At 39.8% G+C, this 25,258-nt stretch overlaps 1 protein-coding gene across 1 annotated transcript in view; it reads right to left on the reverse strand.

Moving 5' to 3' along the window:
- Positions 1-24,594, reverse strand: part of serpinh2 (serine (or cysteine) peptidase inhibitor, clade H, member 2) — a 169,489-nt gene extending 144,895 nt beyond the window's left edge. Inside the window, exon 1 of the mRNA XM_084712699.1 lies at positions 24,467-24,594. The gene's annotated coding sequence lies outside the window, so the exon portion shown is untranslated. The remainder of the gene's footprint in view (positions 1-24,466) is intronic.
- Positions 24,595-25,258: the final 664 nt, after the last annotated feature.

A 25,258-nucleotide genomic window follows, 5' to 3' on the forward strand; every position in this document is an offset into this window, starting at 1 on the left:
CATGACGCCAGGCTCGTAAGGCTCACCGCGGCGCTGCCACTGTCGCCACCAGCCTGTAACCTGTACCTACCAACGCTGGCCGCAGGACCGCACCCTGCCCCAGGCCTCTGTTTATTGATGGGAGGTGAGCTCTAAGTGTGTGTGTGTGAGTGTGTGTGTGTGTGTGTGTGTGTGTGTGTGTGGAAAAGCTTTCACTTTCCACGGGGCACAGTCTTACATTGTGGCTCCCACCTTGTGAAAGCCTGCGGTGTGGCAAGCGGGCCACCGGAGGCCCAGAAATGGCCCTGGATTTTATTTGCTCTCAAATTGATCCAAGATGGCAGTGAAGATTCCTGACTCGCAATAAAGGTCCTACTGATTCTGGATTTTTGGGGCTGATAGCAGTTTTAGAGAGTAAAAAAAGATTCTGATATTGATACATTGGCCAGTAATTTTATTACAGAATATAGAATATATCTTTAAACACTCATTTTTTGCAATGAGATCTCAAGAGAGGCTGACACCTGTCACAATGATATGTAATGGAGGCAGGATATTAAACCTTACTGTCCATAATCAGGGCACTGAAACACTAAACTTTCACTTGTATTTATAATAATTGTAAATAACTATAAAAAACACAAATAGAGCAAAATATATGTATGCTATAAAAAAAACTTAAAAGAAGAAAATATACTATAATGTAATATACTAAAAGAAAGTTTTGCTGACACATAATATTCAGTTGAGAGATTTTACTTTTCTCCTTTAGATCAACTTTAATGTTTGAGTTTTAGAAACTTAAAAAAATAATGAGCTGAGACCCATATATGTCGGGTTTAATTAAAAATATGAGCCATTATACAATTTCACCTCAATTAGTTTACTCCGTAAGTTTTGAAATACAGTTTTGAAGGGTTTGAAAAAAAAAAAAACTCTGACTAAACTGATTGTATCTCAACAGATGATTAGTTCTTGGTAAAACTTCTGCCTTGAAATTAAGTTTTCTCAATTTTTAAATTTTTACAGTGTATATATTAAAACTGAATTAAAGGACCATTATGTGGGATTTATCAGTATCTAGCAGTGAAATAGCAGACTGATCCTATACTCACCAAGCATGAAGGAGAAACCATGATGGACAGACTTGTTCTAAGGTAAAAACCTAATGAAAATAAACATATGAATATAATACTCCATTTCTGCCAATAAATGTTACACACTTAATCTCTAAGAAAACAGGGTCAAATATACATAACACCTCCCTCTAAAGCCAACAGTTATGTCTATTATGTTCTGTAAAAATTAAATAATAATTTATATCTGCTCTGTCCACTGTCTCTCATCCATCCGCTCCGTTTTAAGCACAGTGTGCTCCAATACTGAACAAGCTAAAACTTCTTTAATTGTTGCAAACTTTCTGCTGGCTGAGACGAGGCAGCCCGTCCTCTCTCTGCAGCCAGAGACCTGCAGGCAGTCAATCTCATGAGCATCAGAGGGAGGATGACAGAGGACAGGATGACTGATACTGACAGATGTCTGTGTTCTTCATTCTTTCAAAACTTCACACAGTGTTATGACGTCAGGAATATGATCTATTTTATTGACATTTCAGACTTGTTTGCAGTGAGATATTATTGAGTTTATATGACGACTTTGCTGTGGCAAACATTACTATTGCTGCTCTACAAACAACATTTAGTGACAAAAATGTGCTGTTAATGAGCTCTAAACACCAATACTTTTGTGGCACTGATCGTATTGCTTCAATACTACTGTGTATTGAAAAATCTTTTGTCATTCAGTGCTAAATTTTCTCCAACTTGTGGTTTATTTTTATGTTTTCAGTGCCAAGGTGCTGACACATAAATCTAAAGAGCTGAAACAGACAAGTTTAACCACATTGTAGTAAACAGGTATATATTTTTTATGTTCTGAAACTGCTTCGAGTGTGTAAAAAAGAGCTGAAAAATGAAACTAAAGATCAATACTATAGTGTGTAATGTAATTTTCCTTTTGTTTAAATGGGTTTTAAAAAAACTGGTGTAGAAAAAAGGATCACAATCATGAATCCATATAAAAGTCATTGTACCGCTACTGGCATTAGTATGGAAAATTTCAAAAGTACTCAGCCCCAGCCACTGGGGACCATAAGGAGAGGCAATGCAGATGCAGGCCGCTGTTGTTCATTAGGAGAGGCCATATTAGTTTAGCCCCAGGTTAAGGCACGAGGGGATGACGAGGGATATTAACTTCGGGCTCCTTTTCAGTGGGGTCTTAACCTTCCTCCACCTCCATCTCCTTCCCTGTATTCTATTCTTCGCTTTCTACTGACCTCTCCCTTTCCCAGTTTCACTTCACTTGACCCCTGACCTGTCAGCTCCACCCAGCCAACGGTAGGGTCCTGCGTGTCAAACACCGTCTGTGAAAACACTGTCGAGATAAGCCGAGCAGAGAGCTGGGCCAAACAGGAGGCAGCATTCAGATGCAGCAGGGTTCAGAGACCCAGCAGCCCTCCTCTAATGTGGACAACACAATGAGATAAGCCTAGTGAAGTATCAACACTGTGGCAAAACTGATTCAATTTTGAGAAAACATTGCGCTGAGATAAGATGAACAAACTACCACACATTATGACTGTGTTTATTTCCAAGTCGCAGATAACAAGATGCTGCTGGCTGGAAGATAAGCTGGCGCAAGTAGTCGGGCAAACATATAGCTGCAAGCCTGTATGCATAAACACGGAGTACAGTAGAGTGCTGCGAGGGGAGCTCAGGGCCAGTCACATGACAAGATACACTTCATTACAGGATTAATCAGCATTTTCCATTCGAGCTTTGAAGCAGAATTTTGCCAAACTGGGATCTGGAAGTGTTTCTACTACTGGGCTTTAATTTAATGTTGCAAAGTACAACAATGAAAGACATGGTTGCCTGACAGTGCTGTGTAGCACAACAGTGATGCTGAAACCAACTATTATATTGTTGACAAACCAATCTCACCGCACGGTCCATTAGTAGCTGATGTGAAACTTTCGATTGTGTCACGTGATCTTCCTCGGCATTCAGAAAACATTCAGTGTTTGGATTCATCATTATGGATTTATTTTACCATCTCTACAAAACATCACTGCAGTTCCACACTGGATTACAAAGCTTGTGACCACACTGGAGCCGACGTTGTAGACACAAAGGTACTCGCTCTTCCTCACTTGCACGCCACGATACATAAAGCATAAGGCATCGCAGTTCCTTAAAGGAGCAATGCTACTTTCATGACAGTATCCTTCAGTAAAGTCAGATAAAATGTCATTTTTTTGGGGCAGTCGCAGTAAACCACCATGCCGCTCTCTGTGGTAAGAAAAAATCCATACCGTCATGGCCCACCCTGCAGATTAAAGAGACTGGTTCCCTAAGTGCGTGATGTATAAAACCCTGACTGTCTAAATCAGTGTTTTTCAGTCACTCGTACACTGCAGTTCGAAAGTGGAAATGATCAACCATGGCGTTGACTGCTTATTTCACTCATAACAATTCTTTGAGCATTTTAAAAACAAGGTTAAAAACTTGATTTTCATTGGCAGGGGTCTTTAATAATTTAATCAATAAAATGTCAGAAAATTGAGAAGAATGCTTATTACAAATTCTAAGAGCCCAAGGTCATGTCTTGATGTAGTAAAGTTATTCTTTCATAAATGTTGAAGTATTAATACAATATTGCAGCAGATTCCCATTTCAGATATCAGATTGAAGCTGAATTATCATTCTCTTCATTTTCTTCAGAATTGCCAGTCAAACTGCTCCGCTGGGTTCCCGTAACATTGAAATAAAAATATTCCTACAAGGTTGTATGGGGAAAAGGAATATTATCACTTTTGAAATGAGCAAACAGAATGAGTCATGTGTCACTTTTTCAGATTTACAAGCCCAACACCGCTACCTGCTATCCCCCTTTAAAAGGCAAAAATGTCCAACTCTTTCATTCTGAATAAGGACACTCCAACAGGTTTCTGTCACCGGGATGAAAAACCAAAGCCCAGACACTCACCGCTCTCAAATAGAGAGCCTTTTAAATCCTCTGACAATGAGCGAGACAGATAAGGAGAGGGAGAGGAGCGCGAGAGAAAGGGAGACACACACAAACAGAGGGAGAGAGAGATAGAAAGGTGTAAAATGGAGAGGATAACGAATGAGTGCGCCGCTGAGAGGGAGCCTTAATGATGTCAATGTGATAAGTCTAAAACGAGGTGAAAATTGAAATGAGTGCTGCCACGGCGGTGGTCGGCAGGGAGAGTGAATAGGAGTTGGGCTGCCACCGCCGCCGCCGCCGCCGCTGCATTCATTCGCTTAGATTAGCTGGGGGAGAAAATAGAGATGAGGTGAGAAAGAAGTGAGAAGGAGGAGAGGAGGTGGAGAGATCTGTGAACCTGTAAGCAGTAAAGGCAAAATGAAAAAGCAGGTGACGAGGAGGGGACAAAAGGACAGGCAGAGAGGGAAGAGAGAGAAATAGAGAAAGAAAGAAAGAAAAAGAAAGAAAGACAGCAAGAAAGAAAAAGAAAAAGAAAAAGAAAGGACACGGGTGAGACAAGGGGAGAGTGGGAGTTCAAGCCAAAGTCAATTGAACAACTAATGTGAATCGATTTGTTGCCTCTGCTTTTGCTCTTTGGGGAGTGAGTGACATTTTAAAGGCATATTTTATTATTGGGAGGAGGCGGGGCTGTTTGCCTGGCAACTGAACACACTGACAGCCTGCTGACAGCTGGACGGAATACACTGAATAGAAGAAATACTGCAAATGGCCTGTGTGTGCTCGGGAATCTATTGTGCGTCTGTGTGAAGTGTGTGTGCGTGTGTGTGTAACATGTCAGATAACACACAGAGGGAACATGGAAGTGTGTGGGAGTGCGTACTTGCTGCTGTATGCAGGTTTGTGTACATTCTTGCATAAGTACTCTGTCTCTGTGTGTTTACCCACATGATAAATACTGCAAATGGTTTTACTGGATGCATTGCGTCATTAGTAAGCATGTTGTGTGTTTGTGTGTATGTGTGTGTACATGTATAGTGGTCATATTTTATTAGGTACACTCTTATAAATAAAGGTGCTGACAAGAACCATAAAGGGTTTTTACACCATCATAGGACCGGCCTGCTCCAGTTCAAGCTCATATTTTTGAACCCTTCAGAGTATTTCCACCAAAAATAAATTGGCTTGGAACCAAGAACCAAGTTAGTTTCCCGTTGGAACCGATAAAATAGCAGGTTTTCATTGGGAAACAAAGTGGGTGTGTAATAATCTATCCTGTGCTGATGACATTCTGACAATGGTTCTGCTCAAGACTCATGGAAATGTGGAATGGTTCACTCAGTAGCACCGAGGTTCCAAGAATCTTGAATGGAACCAGTTCAATCACCAGAGCTTCTCTGGTGGAAAAGAGCCCCTTGAGGGGTTCTAAAGAGAATGCTTCTATGGTGTAATGGTTCCACTTAGAACTGTCTGTAAGTGTTCTATCCAGAACCTTTCCACCTTCTAGAGGTACTAACAAGAACCCACCCAGGGGGTTCTATGAATAATAATATTCCAATTCCTTGGAATTTTAATATTCTAGAACCCATTCTAGAACCCAATCAGGGTTTCTATGGGGAAGCGTTTTATATTCCAAAGGTTTTATCCATAATTCATACAGGATTATGGATAAACTGAGACTTTATATTCCAAGGGTTTCATCTAGGACCTACCCAGGGGGTTCTACTAAGAATCCTTTTAAATTCCAAGGGTTTTAACTAGAATCCACCCAGGGTTCTACCTATATTATGGTACAAAGAAGGCTTGACGGACCCTTGATGAAAGAATTTGTCGACAATTCTTGAAGAAATTGTCTTTGTGGTGTTTTAATAGAGCTTTGCAACAGATCAGCACACAGTCACACAGAGAGTGAAAAAGGAACTGATAATGAGTCAAGAATGTACATCTGTCTTATAAGGTTATGAAATGAAGGAGGTTGGGTCAGGATGGACCTGAAGTGCTTATCAGCAGAGTCATGATGTGATTTATCAGAAGTTGTTCTTCTGAAGGGAGAACAGCTGTGTGTTCAAGGACAAGTAACCAGTTAGTGTCTGACAGAAGACAAGCAGCAAATATGAGGAACAAAATGCAAGTTCAGCATATAATTTTCCCACGACAAACTCTTTCTTCAAAAGGCTTCTTTAGATGAAAACGGTTCTTAAAGAACCCTTAGTCTTGTAAAGAACACTAGAGGATCTGTTTCTTAAAAAGGGGGGTTCTTCAGAAGCAACTGGTTCTGAGTAGAAGCTCAGCCCTTCAGGAAGAACCACTCTGGATCCCTAACATTGTAAGTGTGCACACTTGCCTCCATATGGCCACTTTGGGTTCCATGTCTCCTCCATGTGTGTGTTCCTGCCTGTGTGTGTGCATGTGTGTGTGTTTGTACAGGTATGTATTTGTGTGTATGCGACCGTGAGCATGTTCTGTGAGAATAATTCATGGCAGTGAGTGAGTGAAATGTGGTGGCCGTCCACAGGCAGCCTGGAGTTCTGCCAGTATGGAGGGCCAGCATTAATAATTAAAAACACTTTTACAGGGAGGATCTCTGCAGCGTCTGTTGTCGGCTACTCTCTTCAAGGGCACATTCAGGACAATCACACAGAGAGAAAGTTTGGAAACATTGCATAGGAAAAATCCCAAAGATAGCACTGTGTTATACAGAGAGGTCATTGCAGGGCAGGGCTGAAAAACATCCATAAATAACATATTTTTGTGTGTGTTTTTCCTCCACAGCTATCTGTGTAACTGAAAAATCCAGCTTCTTTTTTTGTCTTTGTAATTGATTCAAGGTGTTTAGTCTGTTCTTTTCCACCGAGCATATGACCATTTTCGGTTCAGGACAATGAAAAGCCAAAGAGGCGTCTCAGGAATTCACTCAGTTGCAAGGACCTACATTCAAAAGCGGGACGCCAAAATAAATAATTGAATCTTGAGTCTTAGCAGACCTCGGCAGACCTCATCTCTCAGCAGGGTTTGGTCAGAATCCAGCGAGTGTAGTAAACTACTTTTCATGGTATATGTAATCCTGGGGAAAGTCTTCCAAACAGCATGCTGTGCTGAGGAGAGGATCAAAACAAACAAACCAACATAGCTGTTCACCAGCGTGGCCACGTTCCAACCCAAAGGAGTCATCCTTAAGCCCAAATGGCTGGCCAACTATCTGCACTGGGCCAATCCAAGGTTTATTGGAAACACTAATGACTAGCAGGGGAAATCAGCTTTTGCATATTACAAATTCTGAACCACACACATTATCACACATTGTGGACGCTTGCAAATTGTTTTTTGATATGCAGCTAATCAAACATTCGGATATGTTCTCTTTAAAGTCACAAGCAAACAGCTTTTCAGCTGTTTCTTGCTTCTGTAATTCAACATACTTCCATCTGTCATGAAACAAGATACTGGTGCAAGACATAGGCATAATGTAGAGGCTGGCTCCTAAAATGGGCTATCTAGTATTAAAAGTGACTCAGAGCTTTGCACATAATCTATCCTGACCCTAACTCTATGATTTAAGCAGTTAAGAATGTTAAACACAAATGTCAGCCATTTTGTCATTCTTGAGAACCCACCAAGCCATATTAACCTTGTGCAACCACTCTGAACGTCACGGAGGTCTGCAGAAATTGTGATGAGAAGATAATGCAGAGCTACAGCAACTTTAACACTAAAAATGGGGGGAAAAATACTTGGAATGTAATGTCATGCTTAACAGCTATTAACTACAGTAAAATGTTAAGTAGGCAACTTCTATAAAAACTAGAACAAGGCACCCTTTGGGCACTGCAACCTTTTTCTTGGACTCTCCACTGACCGCTGAGACTTTTCCCCCTATATCCCAGCCTCCTCCAGTCCCCCTTGAAACTCTGGCCCCACCCCTTAAAATATCTGTGTGTCTTTTTGCAACTGCCCCCTTTTAGCCAATTAGCATGAATACAAATACACATCCTCTCTCTCTCTCTCTCTCTCCTCCACACACATACACATAGACAAACACTTAACCTCCATGCCAGATTTCAGCCTCCTAGTTTGAAAAATGTGACTGCCAAGCGTGGGACTGACTGACCGATCATTGGAGCGAAGTATACAGCTGCTGGTCACAGCTAAAGACACTGATAACAAACACCATATGCAAAGATTGGCCTCCTGAATATTTTTTTTGTTGGGGATTGAGGGATTGTGCCTTAGAGAAATAGTGGGACACACAAACACACAAAACACTCTCAAATTTTATTAGCAGGATAACTCTTTGTCATACTGAAAAGACGTTCCAATACTAGGTTTTCCTTCACGATAGCAATTCCAATACCTGGACTTTGGATATTGGCTGACAGAAAATCCTGATATAACACCAGGACATTATAACTATATATTTTGTGCACAGACTTGTGTACTCAATACCATGATTTTAGGCATTTTCCGGTATTGGAACAACACTTGCCACTATATCCTGACAGTAGTACATGAGACAGATAATATGTGCAAAAATCAGGTTCCTCTGGCTCCTCTTAGTGCTCGTAATGACATTTGAAAGACCTTCCGTGCCAGAACGAAAACAACCAATCACAGCCAGGAAGAGTCTGTAATCCAGGTGGCTCAGACTAAGCTTCCAACCCAAAACATTGGCATTTGATGACCTGGGGATGAGAATCAACAACTATTAACTATCTTTCTCCAGAATCGCCTACCCCAGCTTTAATGGTAAATTCATTAGATTTTAATCCTGGGACATTCAGATGGAACAGTTTCAACAATCTACAAGTATATGTGTCCACACATTCCCACAGTAGACTGTTATATTCAACACATCCAACATCTATTTCCTACTGCTGCTGGTGTGTACTATTGCTGCTAACTACTTTTACTCTCCAGTGGCTGCTACTGCATTAAAAGCTGAAACACACTTTCACAATCCAAGCCTCTGGTCTTACTGTAGGCTATATTCAATTTAAAATGGGCTATTACTGCGGCAAATCAACTTTGTTGATGAATGCACAATAGCCATTGGCTAGCAAACAAGGCTGTCATGCATCACAAGCTGAAAAAAAATCCACCCACCAACCCAACTTTCAGCGATGATATTCAATTTATGACGGTACCTCTCCTGCTGTTACTAACTGCTGTTGCTGCTGCACCAAAAACTGATACACCTAACTTTATTTGACCTTATCACTATTTCTGACATACTTGGTGAACTAGTATGGTGTCAAAAAGAACAACAGTATTTTTTTACCCCTTGAGGTTTCTGCTTCTGCATTTCCAGGAAAAGTGTAACATTCTGGTTTGACAGTAAAACTGCTTTGAATGAAGAGATTATATCAAGGTGAATTGTAGTTGGACTGACACTTTTCCCATGTGTATCCTCTTCTTTCCATGACAAAATCTGCTTTAGATGGAGACTGGGCTATGCATGGAGTAAATTCAGTGTTTGCTTTGAATTGAGTGATTACACCAAGATGAACTGTATATTTGCCATAATGATAAATTGATATCCAAATAACACTTTTCTGATATGTCTCCTGTTCTTCTCATGAAAAAAAAACAGCTTTAGATGGGCTATGCATGGAGCAAATTCAGTGTTTCCACAAGGACATTAGACAGGTTAACAGCTAGGGTTGGGTACCAAACTCAATACTTTTAGGGGAACCGACCGAATTAAATCAGTACTACCGAGTATCGATTCACGTTGAATCAATCTGTGCCAAATTTCTGTACCTGGGAGCACATCTGAGTGATAAAGTAGAGAGAAAAGGAAAGGCTGGGACTACAGCTTGTTCAAGTCATACAGTGACAGAGTTAAGGCAATAGCGAGCTGAAAGTGGCCACAAACTTCAAAATACAACATAGACAACGCTGCAATATTTGCAAGGCAAAATGCTGCTGAAGAGTTAATTAGTTGGTTGGATAAGCTGTTGTTGGAGATAACTGGGCCTTGTTTCACTGTCTCATTTGTTGTTAGCTTAGCATTTTTACAAACCTTAGCCAACAGTCAGCCACTGGCTGTATCCAGAACTCCTAACTTACCATCATGCTACATAGTACGCTATAACAGTAAGTGAGGTTTATTAGCATATCTTAAACTTCAGCATGAAACCAAGGATATAACGTGCAAAAAACAGCATGACATACACTGGTGACAGACTTAGATGCTGCAGGTTGGGTTTGAGAAGGGAGGGAGGTAGGGAGAGATTTTATTTTGTGTGTAAAATATTCTAAATAAATGACATAAAAATGTTGAAATTGGGAAGTGTGAACTATTTTCTTTTACTTGTGTCTAAATGAGGTTACCTGTCTAAATACTAGGTTAAACAAAATAAAATATAATACTGTTTCGTAATTACAGAGAGTTAAGTACCAAAAAAAGGTAGCGTTGGATATCTGTGTTGAATTCCAGGTACAGGCACCTGATCAGTTCCAATGAGAACAACACAGATTGCTATGAACACCGTGCTCCACGCTTCTCTAACCAACTGTTCTGCTTGACATTCTCCGGATGTCTGTAAGGTCGAGAGGAAGGAGTGGCTGCATGAGTTTAAGGTCATATTGACATATTGTTATCGACACATCAGTGAACTGGGTCAAAACCGTACCAGTGCCTTAGTACATCATGGCTCCTCGTAATAAAAGAAAAAGAAACCGACTCTGTCAGGCCTCTTAGTTGTCTGTGTGTTCAGTAATAGGCACAGATGTTTGTCAAATGTGGATCTCGGGAAAAGACAAAAAAAAACATGCCAACATGTCAGTGCTCAGAGGGGTGTGATAGAAAAGCTGAAAATGAATCCCTTTCGCGCACACACACACTCACATCCATTACCCGCCGCCCCAGCCTCCCTCCCCCCCATACTCGTGGGTGTCGGAGTGAGAAATTAAATTTTTCTGATGAGAAAGTTTTTCCTGCCCCCATTCCTCTCCTCCCTCTCTCTCTCCTCCCATCCATTCTTTAATTTATTCGCTTATTTATGAACTATTAATTTATGCACTGAGAGAGAAATTAACAGTTGTGCAGTCAAGTGTTCGGGCTGCTGCCACGCTCACAATAGATGATCATCACCGAGGGACTGGCATGAGTCACGCGCACACTCACACGTACAGAAACACATGACACCGTGCACTCACTCAAAGGGAAAAGCGAGGCAGGTGCTGCATATCAATTGGTACTTAAATAACTGTCCATCAGTTCTGCGCAGGAAACAACAAACTTCCATTTGGTTTTAATTGTTACATCTAAGCCTGAGCACTCCCAGCCATTATCCTGACAGTGTGAAAACAGGAGGTGTGTAACATGTTTAATGTGGGGAAAATTAATTGAATAAACTGTTTCTCCAACACTAATCTATTTCATTCTGCTGACAATGTGTTCACTATCACACTTAAGGCAGAGTCGTGCAAAAAAAAAAACTGCACTGCCAACACTTCCTAGGTGAATAAACGCCAAAGGAAACAGAGTAAAACACACACAGCTTTGAGTCTTCTAACAGTCGAAACTACTAAATTTGCTAAATCCTCTTTTATTTCCATGAAAACTGAGTGTGTTATTTTCTGAACTTATTAACATATTTTACATAAATATTTCAATTGAACAGAATGAATTTTAGAAATGTTATAATGAGTCTGAACATTTGTTTTGACATGAAAAAATGAGTGTCTCTTTTTTTAACATCCAGTTGACTGAATTTGAAAAGACAAGATGAGGTCATTTTACAGTGATTCAAGACAAACGTCTTCTAGTCACATAAACTTGATTTTAATTCAGCTGTACTTGTTCTTAGGGCTAAACAATCAATCAATTTTTGATTGAAATCGCAATATGATCTATTGCAATTTTCAAATTGCTGGATGCTCAATATTTAGTTAAGGTGAAATGTATGTCGAAATTCTATTTTGAATTAAATATTTTGATGCTGCAGAGGTGTCCTGGCCAACACGTCATTCTCTACACTTCAGAATCTTTGTTTCATACAGATCCCTGATTCTGAAGGCCCCCATAGACAAATGTAGTACTTTTTCCACATCAAAAATAAAATTATCTAAATGAAAATCTTCTCCTGCTTCTTTTTAATTGGTTCACATACTACTAACTGTAACTTTGCCCTGGGAAAATGTAAACACAGGCTTGTTTCATCTGATTTCAGGGAGAATCCAACCTGGTAGTTGTCACTGATAACAACTATATAGAAATAGATTATCTTCTTGAGGATTTGTTGTTTCATGACCAGTTAAAAACTCCTTGTAGTAGCTTTAAGTTGACGGAAGACAATTTTGTAACAAATACATTTGTTAGTCCAGTAAACTTTATATTAATTCAGTTGTACTCCAGTCGTACTCCAGTTGTCTCCAGTCAAACTTACGAACAAGACAAACAAATTTGATTTCTTTTGACATTTTCTGATTTCGAGAGTCAATTCCTAATTTCACACAAATTGATGCAAAACTTGGGGTGTCGCAATTCTCAAAATCCATAAATCAATATGACTCTCAATTTGTAATGGTCAACTGGCCTTTACATTTTCAAATTCTTCTTTAAAAAGATGGTCTATATGACATCAAGTGTGATTTAATGGCCAGAATTTTGCACTGTATTTTTTTGGCCGCCAGATGCTGCAAGGCGGGGATGGAGAAAAAAAAACATACTACTGGGAAAATTGAGTTTTGATTTAATACTGAAATTATAGCACAACTAACAAATACAGTATTTGAAAGTTCTCCCAATTATTTTTTTTTTATTTTAAGTGTAAGGGTGTTTTCAGTGTTTTCATTATTGTGAAAACAAGCAGCAGTGACTTATCTTAAAGTATATTAGAGACACACAAGTCTTTTTCATACAGTATATGCTTTATTCAAGTCTTTGGGAGAGTTTTATCTCTCAAACAAAGAATGCTGTGAAGTCTGATAATATGCTGATCATGTTTCTTAATAAACTTTATTAAAGTTGATTGAACTCTGAATAGCACGTTCATTCAACTCATCATTTCAAGTCAAAAGACTATAAGTTAGAAGAACTCATGTTTCCAAATTCTGAAGTGTTATGAAAATGTATAATAGAAATTTCAAGCTTCATTGACTTAAACACAATTATATTACGTAAATGTGAAAAGATTAGTTGATTCAACTAAATTCCTGTATGATTTTGTTCAATGGTAGATAGCCCTACAGCAAAACTGTGCATCTCTACAGGATTGTTGTCGAGCAAACATTGAATGGAGATCGAAAAATACCATTAGGACTACATTTTGTGTTTAGAGAGCAAAAGGTCACTGCCTGGCAAAAACTACAAAATACTATGAATCCATACAGGACAGCTACAGCGCCGCTATCCATCCATTCACACCCACATGCTTCGCTTTACATTCCCACGCCCACGCTATCCCAGCATGCTACATGTTTATCCAGTCAGTCATCCAGACGGTCAATCAGTAATTCAGTCAGTAAATTAGGCAAGGCAGTCCATCAGGCAGTCAGCGTGGGCGTGAGTAAAACTGACACGCCGACAGGTCGGCCAGCCCCGTGGGGGCAGCGGAACACGACACGACCCATGCCGCCTCATTAGTAGGTTAACTGGCACGTGTGGGCGGCCAATGACTGTGTTTATGTGTGTATGTGTGGGCAGGGAGAGCGGATGGGCGGAGCTACAAGCGAGTGACAGCGGCGTGGGCGGAGGGCTGTGTTCTGGTGGCCGGAGATCACCCCAGGGAAGGTGACAGTGTGTGTTTAAGTGTGTGTGTCTGTGTGAAATTGAGTGTATGGCAATGCGGTCAGCTGCAGTGGCGTCTACAAGGTTCTCGTTGAAAAACGCCCGTGGGTGGACAAGCTGTTTGTCGAACACTCTGTTTTCATTTAGCTGGGGCAAGTGGACCACACAGGGCACCAAAGTGACCACTAGGACTAAGTGTCGACCCCCCTGTGACTTGCCTGGACCTGAGGTCGGCTTCAGTTGGGATGAATTTGCACTTTTCAGTCTGACTTTGAAGCCCGTGTTTATTCAAAAGCCTTGTTTGCCTTTGTTTGAATTATTCTGAAAAACAGAAATGTAATATTCCCAAATAGTCTCCATTTTCTGCCTTCCATCAGATTTGGCTTTGCACAAAGTTTTTCCCCGCTTGGGATCTTTTATGTAGAGATATTGTAGAGATACCATTTTCTTTCAAGATACCAGTTCTGATACCTGACCTTTGCTCATCAGATGATCTGTCATAGTGCAATTAAAAAAATACAGGAGTTACAGTTCAATACATTGCAATACTGGAAACAAGGTGGCATATTGGTATTTTTTATCTAATTTATGAAAACATTAAAAAGTTGGGTTTTTTTTTTGTTTCTTTTTTGGTGCAATCAGAACAGTGATGTTACATAACAACACTATTATTTAGTGGTCGTGGCTATCACGATATAATATTGTGATACTCAAGTGTATCAATATTTTCTTACACCCCTAGTTTTGGAGTTAATAAATTTTGTGGTATCGGGTCAGTGCATAGACTTGCGTACTTGCAGATACCAGCAATTTCTGATACTGGTATCAGAACAACCCTACTTTTTATGTAAGACTGAAATTCTTTAGCATTGGCTGGACAGTGTTTAAAGGGACAGTTCACCCCAAAAGTAAAATTACATATTTTTCCTCTTACCTGTAGTGCTTGTTATCCATTGTTTTGTTTTGGCGTCAGTTGCCAAGTTTGAAAAACTCAACAGTAATGGCTTTTTCCAGAAATCATGACCTGATTACACACACCTTGTTGTGAGCAGTTTCACGCAAGAACAATTCTATGGTAGAAACAGAGTAGTTCCCACATAAAACTACTCACAACAAGGTCTGTGGATTATCTTGAGTAACCGGGTCATGATTTCTGGAAAAAGCTATTGCTATTGATTTTTTCAAGTGTAATTTTTAGTGCTTTGAGCACAGCAAGCTGAGTGCCATCTAGCTCCATTATATTCAAGTGAAAGCAGGCATCTCTACAGCCCGTATTTCTAAAACTTGGCAACTCACACCAAACAATGTAGATGCATAAATACCACCAAAGGTAAGAGGGAAAATATTATGTAATTTTGTGGTGGATGGTCACTTTAAATTTTACACAGTGATGAATATTGGCTGAATCTTTAATATAATTGAGACATATTTGATTTTAGTCTGACAGACTCTATATTGCACCTAGTGTTTAAATCATTTTTTAACAACAGTGACACTCCCTGTCACCACACAAGATATTGTTATTCATTGGCCTCACTGTCGCTCAACCTTGGATTTGTTTTAAAAAGCAAAGAGAAAAGATACGATGTGATAACGGCCTTGCAGCCTTTGGTAGTGAATATATATTCTGACAAGTTAAGTCACTAGATATGCAGGAGAGAACAGTGTAGGCAGTTTTATAGTATTTGAAATTATTGCATAAAGAGTTCCTGATTTGTGCCTTGGAGCAGTCTTGCAAATTTGACCCAATGGCACACAACTTGTAAATGATTTACTTATGTTAAAATATTAGACTTTGTAATTTCTAACTGCCTCAAAAATGGACATATCACTTGTGGGATAATTAAACATAAGCCTTTGTTGTGTTTATTTAAGTATTCAACATGTACAAAGATGCCGTTTTCATTATTTAATGTCTTTTATCCACTTTATAAAGCTGCAGGTGGGCGCCTAATGGTTCTTTTGTTCCAACCGTTCCAATTACTGGACCACCTGGGAAAATTCGGATGATAAAATGCTCTAACCTCGCGCCACAATTAAAGTCAAAGTGCCCTTGAGCACAGCAGTTAACCCAGCATTCAGTGATGGGGGACTGTAGTCGTACTGTGTGGTGACATCATCCAGACTTTGTGTGTGTGTGACCTTTTTTTTTCCAGCAGTTGACCTTCAAATGGAGTAAGTATGTTTCTAAAAGTAGAAGTACGGAATATATTTATTGTTATTGATCATAAATTGACCATGATATGTTCATCAGACATTAAGGAAACATGCTAAGTTGAAATACTTGCTTCCCTCACAACAACACTACAGCTGTGGTGTATTCCTTTGAAATACCTATTCTGGCCTGTGACTTGTGGTATTTTTTGCCCGTTTCAAATTAAAAGGAGTTCAAATTAATGCAGACTGTTGGCCAAATGAGTAATTATCTGTTGATGAGTCATAGGAAATCATTAATAATCTTGCAGAAGGCATAGATGTTTATAAAAGTTGAATTAAGAAATATCTTAATGAAGTCTAACAGGCAGGAAAGTAACTCCAACTTCAGAGTGTGTATTTTCAGAACAGTGCATAGCATTACATCGACAGACAACTGTCAGCTTTAAACAGCTGAACACATTACAGTGTAGGACTCTGCTGCTTGTTACTGTCACTTTATAACGTCACACTCATCTTGCACTCCTGCAGTGTTCTGTCTAATCTATCTGTTGCTCCAATTCACTATTTGGACTGCTGTACTCATTTTTGGATGCACAACTGCATTCTTTTAAGTCATCATACCTAGTTAAATGAGGATTGAAGGGGGAAAAAAATCTGTCTGACTTCGGGATTAGTGACACTGACCGACCTGCTCATATTGGCGTGCCATTATTGGTGGGGATAACAAGGAACGTGAAGTAATTGGTACTCGCATACACACACACACGCATGCACAAGACAGATGGACCAAGCAGACACATTATATCTCATCCGCATAAACACACACACGAACGTAAGCCCCCTCCAGCGTCCTAGATAGGCTGGGCCAGACTGGACCTGTCCACAGTTTGATGATTGACGGTTTGGCCTAAATGAACTGCTGCTGCTGTGTGTGTTTGACTGTGTGTATGTGTGTGTGCCTGTGCAGAGCTGTAGGGGTCTACCTAAGTCAGTTATTGATCCACAGGGCCCCTTAAGGCCACTAATCAAATGAGGCGGACGCTGAGGGGACACGAGAGGCACTTGAAAGTTTCTCAAGTTTCTTAGACTTGTATAACACCCACACATACACACAGGCAGTCTGTCAATCTGTTGTTCAGTTTGCTTCTGTGCGTGTGTGTGTGTGCGTGTCCACATGTACCCCAACAACCTCCCTGTCTGTCTCAGCCATCCATCAGCCCCAGTGACTGATGGGTTAACTCCGGCAGGTCCAGCTTCGCAGATGGACTTTTCCCTGCCGCTGAAGCCCACAGGGAGAGGCCTTCAGAGGGCCAGGCCTCTCAGAGAGGCTGGGTGTCTGGACAGAAGCCCTGGAGCTTTGAGTGGGTGACAGAAAGAAGAATCAATGGTTGACTTTAAGGATCTCAGGCCTAATAGAACAGATGAGATATGTGTTTTTCTGTGTATGGGGGGGATGGTTGATGATGGATGACAATATGGTATAGATGGAAGGGGTGGGATGGCAGGGTTCAACACTAATGTTTGGGTTTTTGTTCGTTTTTGATTTTTTTGTGGGGTTTTTTTTGGCAAGTGGCTCAGAAACCTACTTGGCCAAAGTCAGTTTTTACATACCATATTCAAATTAGGGGTGTCACAATTCTCTATATCCACAATTTGAGCAGACTATTGATTTTAAGGTCACGATTCAATTTCACTATTCCATTTAAACTTTTTACTGTACTGGTACTGTTTTGCGAAGATCAGCAGATCATTGGTTTTATGCCCTGACAACTGTAAACTGTCAAATTATTCACAAAGATAGTCTATATGGTATCAAATGGATATAAGAGTCGATATGCTGTGTCATGTTTGAGATATTGTTTTCTTCGTACACACGCTGGATGCTGCAAGTAGGCAGGGGGTGGAAAGAAAAAAAAATGCCGGGAGACAAAGATTATGCCTGATTTCAATTAGTGAAACTGAGATGTTTCAGTCCCAGTCTGGCCATGTTCACTGGCAGCTCCCAGCCAAACAAAGTACAGCTAATACAATGACTCTCCCTCCTAGCGTTACACCCATGGACCATGTTAGCTGCATGGCGGGAGGGGAACACACATTCACTGCTATTTGCTGCTGTAAATGCCAATCAATGTCTGCGACAGTCCCTTCCTAGTAGTTTGTTTTGCAGGAAACGTGTAACCAGTAAGCACTCTGCTAGCCATTTAATGGGAACTTTAGCATTTAATAAATGATACTGTAGATAACAGTTTAATTATTTTTTATGCTCACAGAGCAAGTGAGTTGCTAGATTAACTAGTCTGACATAGCATTTTACTTGGTTCAAGCAGGCAGGCAATCCTGTTTTTTTGTTGACTTCTTGTATGGACAGATGACATGGCGTTGACAGACAAGATGATGAAGCTAATTGCAACTTTAAAAGCTGTAAAATGTGACGAAGGAAATCACGAGAATCCCAGCTAACAGGAGACTACAGCATATGCAAAACACAAATATGTCACAGGATCAAATTTAGCTGATGACTCAGTTCCGTGTCATTTCACTTTTCCAAACTCTCGGCTGCGGAACAAAGAAGAAAAGATTTACAATAATCTTCAGACAGAATAGCAAATTGCAGCCATTTGGAAGAGACTACCCTGTGTGTTGCAATATGCCGCGGTGCAGACCAACAATACAGCACAATCACTGTTCCCACATCTGTTGCCAGGGTTAATCAATGACTATACAGTGACAGCGAATAGACTGCTGATTCCATATGCCCGGCAAAGAATAGACAATCATTGACTAATCAGAACTTGATAGAAGCCACATAGGGTGGAGAACAGCTGCTGAGCCCAGCGAGCCCGACTGTAATCACATTATATATTATTGATCTGCTAAACTGAGGATTATGGTTTCTGATATTTCTACTAGGAAAGAGAGCAGTCACACTTTTCAAGGTCACCGCTGCAGTTCTGGGACTGAGCCAGCCATCTATCATCAAAACATAGTCACATCCGTGATATAAAATATAAACAGCTACATACATTTCTGTCTGGCATCAAGATGGAGGCCATATTCGTATAACTTTATAACTTTCTTCTTGCACACACATATTTAAGCACCAGCCCTTGCGACAAACACACACAAACACACACAAGATAGACACTCTGCCATGCGGATATTAGAGGTGGTGCTTGAGGCATTAGAAGTGTAGCTGCAAACTGTCCACACTGCACTGCAGAGATATTGATGTCTTAATACAATAAAAAGCAAAATAAACATTATTATCCTGATCGTTATAATTATCTTCAGCCCAGAGGCTCAAACTGAATTATTCATAGAGTGCTTAATTAAATGGGTAGACTAGGCTATGAGTGCGAGTGTGTGAGTTTGTGTATATGTGTGTGCCTCTGTTGCCCAATGTCTTTTGGACAGTAACATTAAATGAGAGTAAATATTCAATCATTCTGAAGGGACTTAGAGAGAAAAAGATGCTGTGACAGACAGTGTGGAGGGGTGGAGGAGCAGGAGGAGTGGATTACAAACGCATCCTCGTTCGCCCTTCACTGTGGTCCCTGTCGAGGAAAAGGAAGACAGACAGCCGTTTAACGTTTCAGAGCGACGGGGCTTTTCTATACACTTCTTACACTTAACTGCTGGCACAATACGCAACCAGTCATAGCACTCCACAGCTTCTCATAAGGCCATAACACACACGCACACACACACAAGGGTGTAACGAAGCTGAATGCGACGCCTCTAATGCAGTCAATAGAGAAGTCAAGGCCGCAGTAGTTAAATGGCTGCATAGTAGACAGTTATTACTGCTCCCTCACTGTGATTACTGTATCAGCCACTGAATGAAAGCACTTCCTCTGGTCCTGCCACTGATATCACTCTTGGAAGATGGTGATGGAGTCATTGATACAATGCACATGCACACACATACAATATGCATGCGGACACATTCAACGGAATGTGTAAGTACACACACAAACAGAACTTTTAGATGCATACATGTCTTAATACCTTAATTTCAAATTTCAAACTGTAGCTCAAAACTGTAACAAAGAAACTCAAGTTTATAATGGTTTTCTTATACAAAGATCAATTCCAAAAATGTTGGGACGCTGTCTAAAATGTAAATAAAAAACAGAAAGCAATGATCTGAAAACCTGCCAAGTTCGCTGTTCAAAGTTCAAAAGCAGCAACTGTGATGGTATGACGGGGTGTTAGTGCCCATGGCATCATGAGTAACTGTCACATCTGTGAAGGCCCCATTAATGCTGAAAGATACATACAGGTTTTAAAGCAACATATGCTGCCGTGCAGACGTCTTTTTCAGGGATGTGTCTATTTATTTCAGCAAGACAATGTCAAGACATATTCTGCATGTGTTACAACAGTGTGGCTGCATAGTAAAAGAGTTCAGGTATTAGACTGATCTGCCTGCAGTCCAGACCTGTCTCCCACTCAAAATGCGTGGTGCATTATGAAGCACAAAACATGACAACAGGGACTCCAGACTGTTGGGCACCTGAAGAAATATATCAAGCAAGAATGAGAGAGAATTTCACTTTCAAAACTTCAACAATTAGTGTCCTCAGTTCCCAAACACTTACTGAGTGTTGTTTAAAAAAAAAAAAAAAAGGTGATGTAACACGGTGGTAAACATGCCCCATCCCAACTTTTTTGAAATGTGTTGCAGGCATCAATTTCAGAGTTTATATTTACAAAAAACAAAGTTAATCAGTTTGAACATTAAATATCTTGTCTTTGTACTGTACTCAATCGAATGTAGGTTGAAAAGTTTTGCTACAGATTTCCTTGTCCCTCTTCTTTGGCCTTACTTGACTCACTTTATCATGCTGCTATGAGATATATAGTGCCTGACCAAAAACAAGTCACCACCTGGATTTAACTAAACAAATAGGCAAGAGTCTTCCATTGGATAATTACTGCAGTGATTAATATGTTTCAACTGGCAACAAATTATTTAACTCTAACTGATGCAGTGAGTAGCTTTTCTATCTTAAACAACCATGTCAGAAGACATATCCTGTGGTCGTGGAAAAGATGTTGCTCTGTTTCAGAAGGGTCAAATTATTGGCCTGCATCAAGCAAAGAAAACAACTGAGGAGATTGATGAAACTACTAAAATTGGGTTAATAAACATCCAATGCATTATTAAAACCTGGAAGGATAGTAGTGAACAATCATCTCTGAGGAAGAAATGTGGTCGGAAAAAATGTCAAATCGTAAAAAAATCAACAGTAGAACTCACAGCAATGTTTAATAGTGAAAGTAAGAACAAATGCTAAGAGACCTCTGAAGAACTGTGTAGCCTTAAGAAAACCACTTATCAGTGAGGCTAATCAGGGAAAAATGCTTCCGTTTGCTAGGGTGCATAAAGATTGGGCTCTGGAGAAATGGAAAAAGGTCATGTGGTCTGATGAGTCCAGATTTAACCTGTTCCAGAGTGAAGTGAGCATCAGGGTAAGAAAAGGGGCAGATGAAATGATGCACCTCTGTGGTTACTTCAGTCGAGGTCCAGCAACGTTATGTCCCCAAAAACATTAGGTCAGCTCACTACCTGAATATACTGAATGAGCAGGTTTTTCCATCAGTGGATTTTTTTCTTCCCTGATGGCACGGGCATATTCCAAGATGACAATGCCAGGATTCATCAGACTCAGATTGCAAAAGAGTGGTTCAGGGAGCATGACACATCATTTTCACACATGGATTGTCCACCACAGAGTCCAGATCTTAACCCCATTGAGAATCTTTGGAATGTGCTGGAGAAGACTTTACGCAGCGGTCCAACTCTCCCATCATTAATACAAGATCTCGGTGGAAAATGAATGCAACTCTGGACAGAAATGAAGGTTGTGACATTGACATACGCTTATTGAATCAACGCCACGATTAATGCATGCTGTAACCAAAGCTAAAGGCGGTCGAATGAAATATTAGAGCGTATGACATTTTTTTGTGTATTTCAAACTCAGGCCACAGGACTCATAATTGCATGTTGTACACTCAGATGATTGTCACCAGCTATGCACAAGATGCAGCACTGGTATTTATTAATGTACAAGGCCATTCTAGGCAGATTACCCATGTGCATATGCTCTAAGTTTGTATTTGTACATAATATCTACAATCTCAGATCCAGAGATAGGCTGAGGTAAAGGGTGCCACCTCTGTCAACTGGGTCTGGAAAAAGCCATTACAGCCATTGGTCTTGGAATGACCTGCAGGCTAGTCTCAATTTATCCTCCCTCGTCTCTCTAGCCCATCTTAAACAAAAGCTTACTTTAGTAGTTAGTTTTTATCACAAAATGTTCCTACTACAATAAATAATTAATTGTGGCATACACTTTCTGTCTCCATTTGACCTCTTTGTTGTGTGTGGGCAGTAATGTTTTATTTTGCACCATCTGTTATGGCTAGTCTTGTACTTTTATTGTATGTATGTAATCCACATCAACTGTGACTTTCCTGCCTTCTTGGCCAGGTCACCATTGAAAAAGAGATTTTATCTCAACCTTAAATAAAGGTTAAATAAAAATATACAAAGTTCACTCACGCACATCTACTGTATAATATTTGCATATGATCACACTGATATTAGCCTAACCCAAACACAGTATGCACACATGAACATTGGCCTTCATGCAAATTCCATATTTGCATCAATAAATTTTACGTTTGAATACAAACACACAATTGCACGCAAACACACACACACACACGCATGAGTTCTGTAACACAATTGAAAGGTCCTAACTCTTTCCCGCCTCTCTCTCTCTGCCATTCTGTCAGCACCAACTGTTTCCGTCATCTTTTCCTCATACATTTGACGTAAGGCTGCTACACACACGCGCGCATACAAACCAATGAAGTGCTGATGTGCCAACAGGCATAGTCTGGACACTGTGGTAATGTAACAGCCCATTCACTTTATTAGACATTAGTACTAGGGCTGCTTTTTCATTACACCCTAATGACATTTGGTAAGGCTCACTAATCAGCCTCGTGGGACCCCTACTGACTCCCCAAACCTATTACACACACAGGCATATACATACATATACATACATTATATATATATATATATACTCATATACATATGTATATGTACACACACACACACACAAAATACATACTTAAACATCTGCAGTTGTTGTAGACATTAAATGCCACGCATGCACACATAAAGACGTAGGCTAGATGTATTTATAGTCTACATGCATCGTAATAGCTATTTCAAACAAAAAGCAATTTTAAACTGTCCTCCCAAGGCTAAAGTGCACATACTGTATACAATGAACAGACCCATACAGGGAAGGGTGGTGATGGGGGGGGTACTTGAGATGGCTGGGGCCCCTGGGCTTGAGTCATTATCCAGTCCCTACATACACCATGAAATGATACATTACAACTGTTTCATAAGAAAAAGGCCATGCCTACAGAATGACAGAACAGCTATGTTCCTGTATGTTAAGGCTTCTGAGTAGGCTGTACTTGAACAGTCGTTCTACCATACAAGCAAGTGCACACGCAGACGGAGAAAGAATGCAACTAAATGCACTAAAATTCACACACTAAAGCAGTGATTCTCAATTTGAGGCCCACAGGCCAAATCTGGCCCCCGATAGAGTCCGGGTGGCCCTCCCACCATTTTTTAGGCCAATTTACAAAAATAATCTGTTTCACACTGTTTTTTTTTTTTTTCCCAGGAAGGAGGGAGAGATATACCAGTGTTGTGTGATGGAATAAATGAGGCTGTTAGTAACAGAGAGGGCTAATCCTTGTGTGACGGCCTTTCATTTCTAGCTGAAGAGGAGCGTAAGTAAAGCAGGATAATTCTGATCCCATAAATGTGTATTTCATACTAAAATAGCTTAAACATCCTGTTCATTCTGGTAGGAGCAGTTTTTGTTTATGGTTTATGTTTATGAATCATTCCAACATTTCAATGTTTGCATGAGAAAGAGGTTCCAGCTTTGTTTAATGTTATATAAACTCTTTCACATGTTATCAGAGAATTTACTAAACTGTAGCTGCAGCTATTAAACACAGTAAAACAATGTTTCCCAAACTTTCTTCCTGGAGACACACTTTTTAAAAATGACACACTGTTGCAACCAAATTCACAATAAGCCTGGATGTCTGGATATCTTGATGATTTATTGAAAATATGTATATGTGTTGAAATCAGACATGAATTAATTGAGATTGAGTTAAGTCATCTCGTCATTTTTAATTCCTCTCATTAGGAAAACAACACAGGACATTTTAGGCTAGTTTATATAAGACAAAATGAACAGTGTGATCCTTCAAATGTCCAGTTTCAGAAATAAAGAGCGAGCTAAACGAGTAGAGAGCGCGTGCGTTCCCTCGCGCAAAGAGGGGAAACAAACAAATCAGGGTTACCACTGCGTCAAGTGCTAAAAACTAATGAAAACATAGTAAAAACACGATATAACAGACGCCAAGCCCGTCTGTAAGTGTAAAGTATCGCACACCATGATGAAACAAGTCAGTAATATAGTCCAAACAATGCGCATAAAAGCATTTACTTACCTTTTGCATGCGCTGTATTCCACAAATTAGCGGCAATAATTCACTTTCGGAAGCTGATCCCTCTCTATCAGTCAGTTAGCCACATTTTCTTCTAATGTGACAGCCAGTGAAGCAAAAAACCCACTCAGTTATAGAATATCTCGCGCGCGTGACTTTCGTATTTGTTTGTTTATTTATTTCCTTCGGATATTTCCTCTTATCTGCTATGATGACTTCCTAAAACGATGCCCCACCTGCATGACCTCCGCCCTCTGATTAGCAAACCTCAGCCAATCAAAAGAGTGATGATGACGGGAAAACGCACGGAAATCTCACATTCATAAACAGAAATGGTATGACCTTAAAACAAAGGTTATTATAGTTAACTTAAACTAAAGTAAAAACATTATAGTAATAGAAATAAAAACAAAACTTAAAAAAAAATTAAAAACTTAAAAAACAAAAACGTAAACTATGTTGTGTTCTTGTACTAACAACATGACTATGAATATAATAATAGAAAAACCTGTTACTGATAATAATTATTGTAGCTAAATTTTGTAGTTTTTTTTTTATTTTATTTCTTTTTTATTCATGTCAGTTTAGTTTAAGATAGTTTAAGTTTAGTTTTTATTGTCTAAAAATGTTTAGTTTTTATTAGTTTAAGTTGACTGATTCAGCCACAGTCATGAGCTGCAACGACATCTTCTCTATATTTCTATTTCATTTTAGATTGTCTCGTAAGTACACAATATTGTTTCATTTAGTTTGCCTTGTTTTTTATTTTATTGCAGTCACCAAAACTGTTTTTTC

Source organism: Lutjanus erythropterus, chromosome 23, assembly GCF_056507025.1.
Source record: "Lutjanus erythropterus isolate fLutEry1 chromosome 23, fLutEry1.hap2, whole genome shotgun sequence".
Lineage (NCBI taxonomy): Eukaryota > Metazoa > Chordata > Actinopteri > Lutjaniformes > Lutjanidae > Lutjanus > Lutjanus erythropterus.